At 37.9% G+C, this 9,635-nt stretch overlaps 1 protein-coding gene across 3 annotated transcripts in view; it reads right to left on the bottom strand.

Moving 5' to 3' along the window:
• Nucleotides 1–9,635, bottom strand: part of LOC107093326 (pituitary adenylate cyclase-activating polypeptide type I receptor-like) — a 44,907-nt gene that overhangs the window by 21,603 nt on the left and 13,669 nt on the right. Inside the window, exon 1 of one of the 3 annotated variants that reach the window (XM_015388320.1) lies at nt 8,756–9,036. The exons of the other annotated variants lie outside the window; for them this stretch is intronic. The gene's annotated coding sequence lies outside the window, so the exon portion shown is untranslated. Of the gene's footprint in view, nt 1–8,755; nt 9,037–9,635 lie in introns of those variants that run through there. 3 annotated transcript variants of the gene reach the window in all.

Raw genomic sequence — 9,635 nt, 5'->3', positions numbered from 1 at the left:
CCTATAGTCCGGTGCGCCTTATGTGTGTGTTAAATACAGAAATGGCCTATAATTTAAGTGCGCCTTATAGTCGTGAAAATACGGTAGTTTAACTTCATACAGTACTTATAAACATGGCTAACATTTGATTAGTCTTCAAAATGATAGTGTAACACTTTTGTGTGAGTCCAAATAAAGTTGTTCTCTTAAGTGTTTAAAGGTTTGTTAGAGAACATTAAGATGATAAAGAACAAGGAAAACAAAAAACAGTTCAGTGATAAAGCTGTGTCTGCGTTTAACACAGGTTTTGGTTTTTAAATTTTTAATTTTAAGTTCCAAATAGGATTCTATGCTTTGGGCATCCAACTGTTAAATTAAGGTGGAAATGTGACCGAAGGGCTCTGCTTCCAGTCTACCATGACGTGGATGTCAGGCCAGGTAAGAAGATAAAGCAGCAGAGGCCCATGTTAACTCTGGAGGAGCTGAATACATCTAGACCTAACCTAGGAGACTGTGACCATGGTTTATTATGATGATGATAAATTATCCTCCCCAAAAATCATGGTTAAAATTTGCAAAAAGTATAACTATCAGCATGAATGTAATTTTCTTTTTTTCTTTTTTTTTTTGGGGGGGGGGGGGGGGACATGTTCCCTGCACTTCTTCAAACGTGTGTTTTCCTCCTCTGCAAGTTTTATTGTCCAAAAACAATGTTGCACTATTGTACACAGACATTCGCCAGGCACTAGGACCAAGCGGAAAACCGCAGCTCAAACTGAATTCCGCTTCTCTGAGTTTAGACTGCCCACAAGCTCCTGACTGGCCCACTGTCTTTTCTTGTGTGATTGGCTGTCAAACACATTGAAAATCAAAATTTCGTCCATGATCGGAGAGATGCATGACGAGAACAACCCGTTGTCTTCCAAACCATGTCTGTGCCTATTGGCCAATGCTCTGACCAATGAATGCAACTGACTGTAATGTAGTAAGAGCGACAGAAAGCTGGTGGGGGAGTGTAAACAAACAGCCTGTCAGTAAAAATACGTCCTTAAAAATTAATGAGCGTAGAGCCTCTTCCTGCTCACGTTTCAACGAAAACCACAAGTCTAATCCTTCCAAAACTGATTCCAAAGCTGAGTCAAACGAGAACTGTTCAATAATTGTTGCCATCTTCCTTTGTCGTCATGCCCTCAAAACCCTGCCCGCTTTGCATCTGGAAATTCAAAACACATCTCTGCGTTGTGATTGGCCCGCCAGTTCTAGGGCTTGGGGCATTGATCGAGGCTAGACCACTCGCAGGCAAAAATAATTTTGGCCGCTGGTGGGTGGGGCTAGTTTACTAGGCTATCATGAAATAGCAAATGTTTGGGTTTGAAACTGAAAATGAAAAAAATTAAACAGGCCAAAACATTAAATTATATCTGTGGTGAAAAAATAAAGAAAAAAAAAATGGTGGACTTCACCCTAAACACACCATTGGTTATGGTAAATTATGGTGGTGGTAGCATCATCCTAAGGGAATCCTTTTCTTCAGCAAGGACCAAGAACCAGGTAAGACCTGATGTTGATTTGTGGATAAATTGAGCTACATACGTGGTAATCCTAAAAACCTGTGAAAGGCTTCAACAGCCCTGAGAGGGGGCAGAACGCAAACCTTTCTAGCACATAAACAAGCTCAAACATACAAGCTGGTTTTTAATTAAAGAGGTTTTAGGCACTTTTTCCGCTCCTATTTGGGATAATTCTGAAATCCATATATTTGCTTTCTTCTAGTTCCCATTGTGAGTTTCTATTAATTTTATCTTGCCATGAAATAAAAAGGTTACTTGTCAGAGTTTATAGAGGGGTTTTATAAAGTTATAGTCCTACTTCTTGTTCCTGTATATGCTAAAAGATACCATGACCATATTAGCGCCCAAGGCCAAACTGAATGTTTCACTGAGACTTAAGAAGGCTAGAAGCAGCTGTGTAAGCAGCTCAGCAAAACACACATAATGTTTAACGTTGGTTAAAAATGGAAATCAGAATGTGTGGGTGTGTTTTTCGTCCGTGACTGTGAGTTCAGCAGCTGCTCACGACCGTTCTTTCCGAGCTGTAATCAGCAGTTTAATGAGTCTCAGAAGCTTTCATGTTCAGCTCACTCAGCTCGAGTGTGTGCAATGTTTAAAACTCTTTGTAAAAAAAAATTACCTGCTTCAAACAACACGCAAACAGACATGTCCATCCTCCGGATTAATTACAGACACATATTTCACACTGGGCTCCACTAGTGTGAGACGAAAACAAAACCAAAGAGGAGAAAATAAGTTTGAGAATGTGAGTGGGTGTCTGTCTTCGCTGAGATGAATACTCTCAGCGAAGGCGTTATTTCCCTCTGGAATAAACAGGAAACATGGTGATGATCAATCACCTGTACTGCTGCAGAGCTGTTGGTAGAAACACTTTGAAAACTCTGAGATGAGGCAGAGTGCTGGAAAGAAAAGGAAGATGGAAAGGAAAGGCAGGATAACCCACTTTCGATTTAAATAGCAGCAGTTTTGCCCTTCAGGACACATGTTTGTCGGGATTTAAAAGCCATCCCGAATTCATCCTCTAAAATTCCTCCCTTTATCTGTCATTGAGACAATTAAATATACTCTCTGCTTCAAGATTCATAATCTAATGTGTTAATCCAGCTTCAGACTATCTAATTCCCTATGAATATTTCTGCAAGTCACTCAAGTCCCTGCCTCTAAATTTAGCAAAATGGATTATAGAAGGAATTAATACACCCAGACATGACTTGGTGCTCGTTAATTTGTGAACAGAGAGGGGTGGACATGGGAGGAAAATGAAAACTGGCCTGGTTTCTTGTTCCCATTAGGTTACATCTTTCCCACAATTCAGTTGGGGATTGAGAGAGTATGAGTCTGAGAAGAAGACACTTTGAAGCAAAAATAAAAAAGGACACATTAAAATAATATCACAGAATCCTGAGAGACAAGAAAGCAGGCATCCATTAAACAGGCAGTGTCCCACCACAGCAGACCAGTAATTAAACACATTTTATTAAATGAGTAAATATGGATAAACACCTTTTTGGGGGTGATAGCTACACTAAATAAGTTACTTTATTCTGCTATTTATTTACATGACAGCTGAAAAATAGCGCTTAAGTTGAAACATGTTTTTTGTGTGTTTTTTTTTTTTGGCTTTATAGAGTGGAACAAAATCAAAGCCTTGTTGATCCACTCGTTGTTGTGGACTTGTTGTAAGGCATCAACTCTATCGCTGCATTGTAGGTTTTTGAAAGCTGAAACTTGAGTTCACGCCCTCAGCTTTCAAAAACCTACAATACAGCGATAGAGTTCATTAATCTGCATGTTTTGTAAGCGGAAACAAGGCTTTGTTTTTGGTCCACACTAATAAAGCCTTGAACTCAATACTATTTCTGACATTTTGAATTAAAAAAATCTTCCTGGATGGGAAGCGAAACATCTTTAAACTTGGAAACAAATGAGTTGAATGACTGAGAATCTTCACCAGCATAATGTTACTTTTCGTCTGGTGACAACTTCTTCTTGCTTTTCACATTAGATCTAGTAAAACATAGATATAGTGTCTACCCTCAAGGTCCTCCTTTGTAAGATATCAGGCCCTCTGATATATTTCTTCAGCAAACTCAAATGTTTCTTGTTCGAGGCAACTTGCCAAAAAATTTTACGATCATGACAGACTCTATTCGGTCGTATCAGTCCCGCTGTAGTTTAATCCTTTCAGTTTTACGACTCCTTTCCAGGCAGCAATTATCGTCTTCGCTGCAGAAAAGTAGTGCAAATGGATATCTGGTGTCACAATATTCCTAAAACCAAGCAGTAATGGGTAATTTTACCACAATAACTCTAGTTTTGCGCAGCACATGTCATCTATATTTCAGATATGTGTTGTGAAGTGGCTCTATATAAATAAACTGAAATTAATACTAAGATAAATGTATGGGTGAGTTGTATTTATACCCAAACATGGGGCTATGGTAACAAATGGGACATGATGTCTGTACCTGTAATATAAGCATATACCACCATGTATAGTTTGAACTAATAGGAAAATTCAAGGTCAAATTTCAACCACTTAGGGCAGCACTAACACATATTTTAGACAAACATTGTAGAACTAAAAAAAGCATTAACATGTAGATAAATGCTCAAGGACATTAAAATAGCACCCTGTAGACCTGGTTTATACTGCAAAAAAAAAAAAAAAAAAAAAAAAAAAAAAAAAGGTGTTTTGGGGTGAGTTAAACTTGAACAAACACCCACACACAGTCTAAAGATGAAGAACGGGTGCAATATTTACTTAATTGTGTGACTTAACTGGGATTAAATAAAAAAACATGCTGCTGTTATATGAAAAGGTAACTACTACTGGTTTGGGTAAAGTCCACTTCCAAACAACATCTGCCTGGGTTGTGCATTTGTTTCTCTATGGCCTCTTTTCAATCACTTTGCACCTTTCAATTTATTGCATGGTCCTGTGATATACAGTAAGTGTAATTTTAAGTGAGTATTGCTGTGTTCAATTCAGAACATCCTCAGAGTGAATGACCAAGTGTCCTCTTTCTTTGGGCTGCAAAGACTTTTTATCTCTTGACCCATAAAATGACACAGTGTCCCAGATTTTGACTGCTACAGTTTAAAACAAACAAAATATATGATGCAAAAGCATGAGAACTATTCATTACTTCTCTACAATTCTTTCCACAGATATCATTATCACTCTACTACTATTTTACTACTTGGAGTAATTGGTCAGGAAATGAGAAAAAAAGGATGCTTTTGTTGTGTTGCTATTGAACACTTTGACAAGAATGAAGGCAAAGTTTTATAGTTTGTTTCAAGTAGTAACATTTGATTTGAAGTCATTTGGTAAAGATTAGGTTTAAACTTGTAAAAGACTAGAATTAGTATTATTTCCATTGCCCAGAAAATCTTGTACTAAAAAAAAAAAAAAAAAACATCTTCTTATAAACAGCAGCTGAGTTCAATCTCAGGTCAAAATAACAATGGTATAAAATTATAAGAACCAAAATAATGTTTCTTTAATAAATCAAACATTCAGTAAGTAAATACTTGGTGCAAGAGATGTGATTGACTATGTTGCTAGGGGCAACGTCAGAGCTGGAGGATTTAAATGCTGTAATCAAAATACTGAATAAATAAATATTCCATAAATAATACCTTACTCAACTGCACACTTTAGTCCTATTAAGCAATTTTTGACAGCAAGCAACAGTCAAGTATTTCATTTTATGTTAAGTTGCACATTTGCCTTTACCAAAAAGCCTTTTTTTTTTTCTTTAATTTTTTGTTGTTGCTGTCTTTACCCTGGTGTGGATCTATATACTTGCAATGTTTCAATGTTTTTATGAACAGATAACACTCAGCATCGAGACCTTGTTTTCTATTACAGTCTTCACCAACCTCTGTCATTCTTTCATCAATTAAACATGGACATCAGGCACAGGCATTAAGGGCAAATAGATGCCATCCAGCTACTTATATTCTATGCATGAATGCCTTAAATTTAAAAATAATGCCACACTGAATATTGCATCTAAGTAGTCCTTTGTGGCTGCAATCTGGCAGACACTGATATTGCTGTGAGGATTGTAATTTGATAAACCATGCAGCTCTGCACTCAGAAAATGGTTCAAACAAGCTTTACTTCTTAACATCTTTATTTGGCTGTATCTGGCCACAAACAATGTTTTTATAGGACATCATGGGTTTGGAGGAAAACATTTTTTTTAGTTATTGTCTTTACCCTGTTACAGATTTAAGTATAAGAGACAAAAACACACATTTAAACAATAATGCAAGTTATTAGTAAAAAACAAAAAATCTGCATTTCAATTGCCAACATAGCTCATAGCTAATTACCTAAATTTGTTTATTCATACTTAGAGACCTCTAATTTTCCGCATGACACACGGAGCAGTAAGACAGGCTTGTCTTTTGCATGGATGCACCAAAACGCTCGAGGCAGAGAGTCTCAGGTTCAAGGGTGCAGAACATGTTAGATGTTGTAGTTCTCCACAGAGACTTTCAGGGTTATAGGAGCTACTTTCCTTAAAACCTTTCATTGGATTTTTTCGGGCATTCATCTGCAAAATACCGGTTTCTCCTCTATCTTTGCTTCACCAGCTACACTTAATTTTAAACAATGAAAAAAATGCTAAGGCTTTTTAACAGTTCTGTCAAATTAGTTATCATCAAGATAAAATTTTCAACAGAACAATAAATACACACATCTGCACTTAACACTTGAAGACCAGATATAACAAATAACAGAGGGTCTCTCGCTGTGTAAGCCAAACTGGTAATGATGTTTGATAATGAAAATGGGCAAGCATGAAATAACATGAAAAAGGCCACTGATGTTCATATCTCACAGGCTAACTGACTGCAGCTAGATGTTTCAGAAATATCATGGCAAAGTACTTGCTTTATTTGGTAAGCCACTTCACGCTGTCCTGAAATTAGAGCAACATTTTCATACATTTTAAACTTTGTCATACTTTGCCACATTTAAGCCACAAACCAAAATCCATTCATTTTGGGTAATAAACCAAATGGGATGCATTATTCTTAACTGGGGGCAAATGATCCATTGTTTTAAATGTAGTTTTCATAAATAAAATCCCACAAGATTGCAATACAAATGGTTTCATTTAAGACTTCTAAAAAAAACTAACAACAGTGAATTGCTTTTAAAAGTCACCTATTAGGGTTAACAGAACCTAATTCTAAACGTCTAAACTGTATCACCTCAGCTTCTCCATCATAAAAAAAACGAACGCAAAAAATAGTTCAGGCAGAAGTTCTGAGCTTTATAGAAGAAGGGAAATGAAAAGGAATTGTTAAACGAAAGTCATCCTTCTTGCAGTTTTCCACAAGCCAAGTACAGCAAACTGGAAAACACTTAAGAGATTCTCTCTCTCTAGCTTCCTGGTCCAATTGCATAACACTGTATGAGGCAAACAATAACATAAGACATCACTCAGCATTGTGCTGTGGTGATGATTTTCTTTGGCCGGGACAGGGACAATGGTTAGAATTTAAAGAGAGGTGGGTGAAGCTAAATTTGGGGGAATCCTAGGAAAAGAAAAAGTGTCGGAGTGCAGCAGACTTGAGGTTTGGGATAAGCTTCACCTCTCTGTGAAACAACTGTCCAAACCATACAAACAACAGTGGAATGGATCAGGTTTAAGTAACTCTCCTTCTAAATAACAACAACTTTATTTGCAGCAGCAAGCATTCAAGTTGCATGCATGTACAACGTAAACTTTAGAATATGCGATTTCTGTGTTTTTGAATTCACTTTAGTGTATTCAGTTTCTGGGAAATTGTCAACAAAGAACATTAAAAAATTCCCTATTTGTGTTTTTTTTTCATATGTTATTGGTCTTGCAACATTTAGGTTATTCTGTTAAGCAACATACAGCAGTACCCTTAAAACGCTTATGCTTTAGGTCTTGCAGCTCTTTGCATCAGCATCCACATTTTGATTTGACGTTTTTGCACACACTGATCGGGCCATAAGCCTGGGCCCTACGCCCCTTCTGTCCTCAACTCCCTTTTTTTTTGTCTCTCTTCTGCTGTGCAGAACAGCCAGCACAAAGCTAATTGGATCATTTAAATGTCAGCAACAGTGAGATCTACGAGGGAGAAAAAGAAATCTTTTCCATCACAGCTGTGTCCTTCTAGTCTCCAAAGGTTTTTATCATCAGTGTCCAAATTGTGCATTTGGATGTATTTGCCTGTCCTTCTTTTCAGCAATTCTAAACAACATTTTGTGGTTTCGGAACCAGATGGGAACAGTATATTTAAACACAGAGGAAATGCAAACACTGTGTTGTCTTTCAGTATAAACAAGTCATCTACTCAACATTTCTCACAGATTATTCCCTGCTGTTTCTTGAGTTTTGGATTTATATTTCGGACATAAGTAAACTTGTAGCACCTGTTTGGCACAAGGATGCAGGGTGGATCCGAGGCTCATTCATCACTCTTTATGAATAAGGCTGCAGCTGAGCACTCAAAGCAAACAAATAGCTCAGCAATGTTTCGTTTTTTTAACTATGTAATCAAACCAGACGGATGCTGGATATTACCAACAAACTGTAGTACACCCACACTCTTTCTCTTTTTAACTGAACAGTCAGAGGCGTTGAGGTGATGAAAGAAAGCAGACACTGGGAAGCTGCAGAGGGAGAATATAACCACCCATATTATTAATAAAAATACAGAAAGCCCTGGAATTGGGGTGAAATGAAAGCAGGATGCACGGCAAGGTAAAACAGAGCATACATGCAAAGGTTTATGTTATAAAAACTACGTTCAATCAGCAAAATTGTAAATGCACGTTTAATGGGTGAATTCCTGAAGGGATGTTTCATATGCACCTGTAATAACGCTGCACAGGACGAGGTCTGTGGTTTTCCCAGGCATTTTTCAAATGATGCAGAGAGGGTGCAAAATAAAAAAGAAAACATCTTAATCCAGAGGTTATCGGCTGTATCTGCTTTATCCGTCTCCATAATTATCTCCGGTGACACCCTGTAGAGGATCAACGCGCAAACTGCGCTCTCTGTGGAAACCCGCCTGACACATGGCGCAATATCCCAGTAGATTCATTCCCATCCATCCCTGACATGCACCATCTCCTATCAAGCAGAGCTGCAGTACTCAGCTCTATACGATGCACTTCTAATTCATCATTTTCGAAAATATCTTACCATTTTCTCCACATGTTTCTAATGGAACTGCTGCGCGCTGGAGACGAATCCACCCTCCCTGGGCTGTGACTGAATAGGATTCCTCAGAGCTTCCTGGCGACACAACTTAATAAAAACAATGGGAAATAAAATAAAATATTTATGTTCGCAGACTGAGGTAGAGTTTCTTTCAGCGCAGATCTTAAAAGAAGCAAATACTGTCTCGGTGTCTATTTCGAAGGATGCATCTGCCCCGCTGATCGCTTCGCCCTCCATGCAAGAATGCGCTGCGCATTTCAACTAAGTCCCTCCGTCTCCTTCTCTCAGCCTCCCTCTCTCTCTCTCTCTTCATCCACACAAACAAACTCTCTCTCACACAGAGACACAGACACCTTCTCACATGCGCGCAAAGGAGGCAGAAGCACAGAGCAATACTGATAGATGAATGGATGATTCAAGCGTAGCGGGTTCAATTATCTATTTTCAGCAGATTTATAATGCAGAGCTGACTGTGTGTGGTCCTGGTGATCACCAAATCACGGCCAATAAAAGATAATCATAAGGATTTGAAGGGCGCCTAGCAGGGAAACTTGAAAGTATGTGGCAGGGGAGATTCTACTAAAGATGACCAGGTGCATCTCAATTATATCCACTTAAATTCTCTATGTATGTATAAATATATATATGATATATGGTTATGGTTTGTGCAGAAAACTGGGAAACTGACATACTATATATATATATATATATATACATATATATACAGTGGGGCAAAAAAGTATTTAGTCAGCCACCAATAGTGCAAGTTCTCCCACTCAAAAAGATGAGAGGCCGGTAATTTTCATCATAGATATACCTCAACTATGAGAGACAAAATGAGAAAAAAAATCCAGAAAATCAC

This window comes from Cyprinodon variegatus, unplaced genomic scaffold, assembly GCF_000732505.1.
Source record: "Cyprinodon variegatus isolate N-32 unplaced genomic scaffold, C_variegatus-1.0 Scaffold419, whole genome shotgun sequence".
NCBI lineage: Eukaryota > Metazoa > Chordata > Actinopteri > Cyprinodontiformes > Cyprinodontidae > Cyprinodon > Cyprinodon variegatus.
The sequence above is the reverse complement of the archived record's forward strand: the minus strand, read 5'-3'. Positions and strand labels throughout refer to the sequence as shown.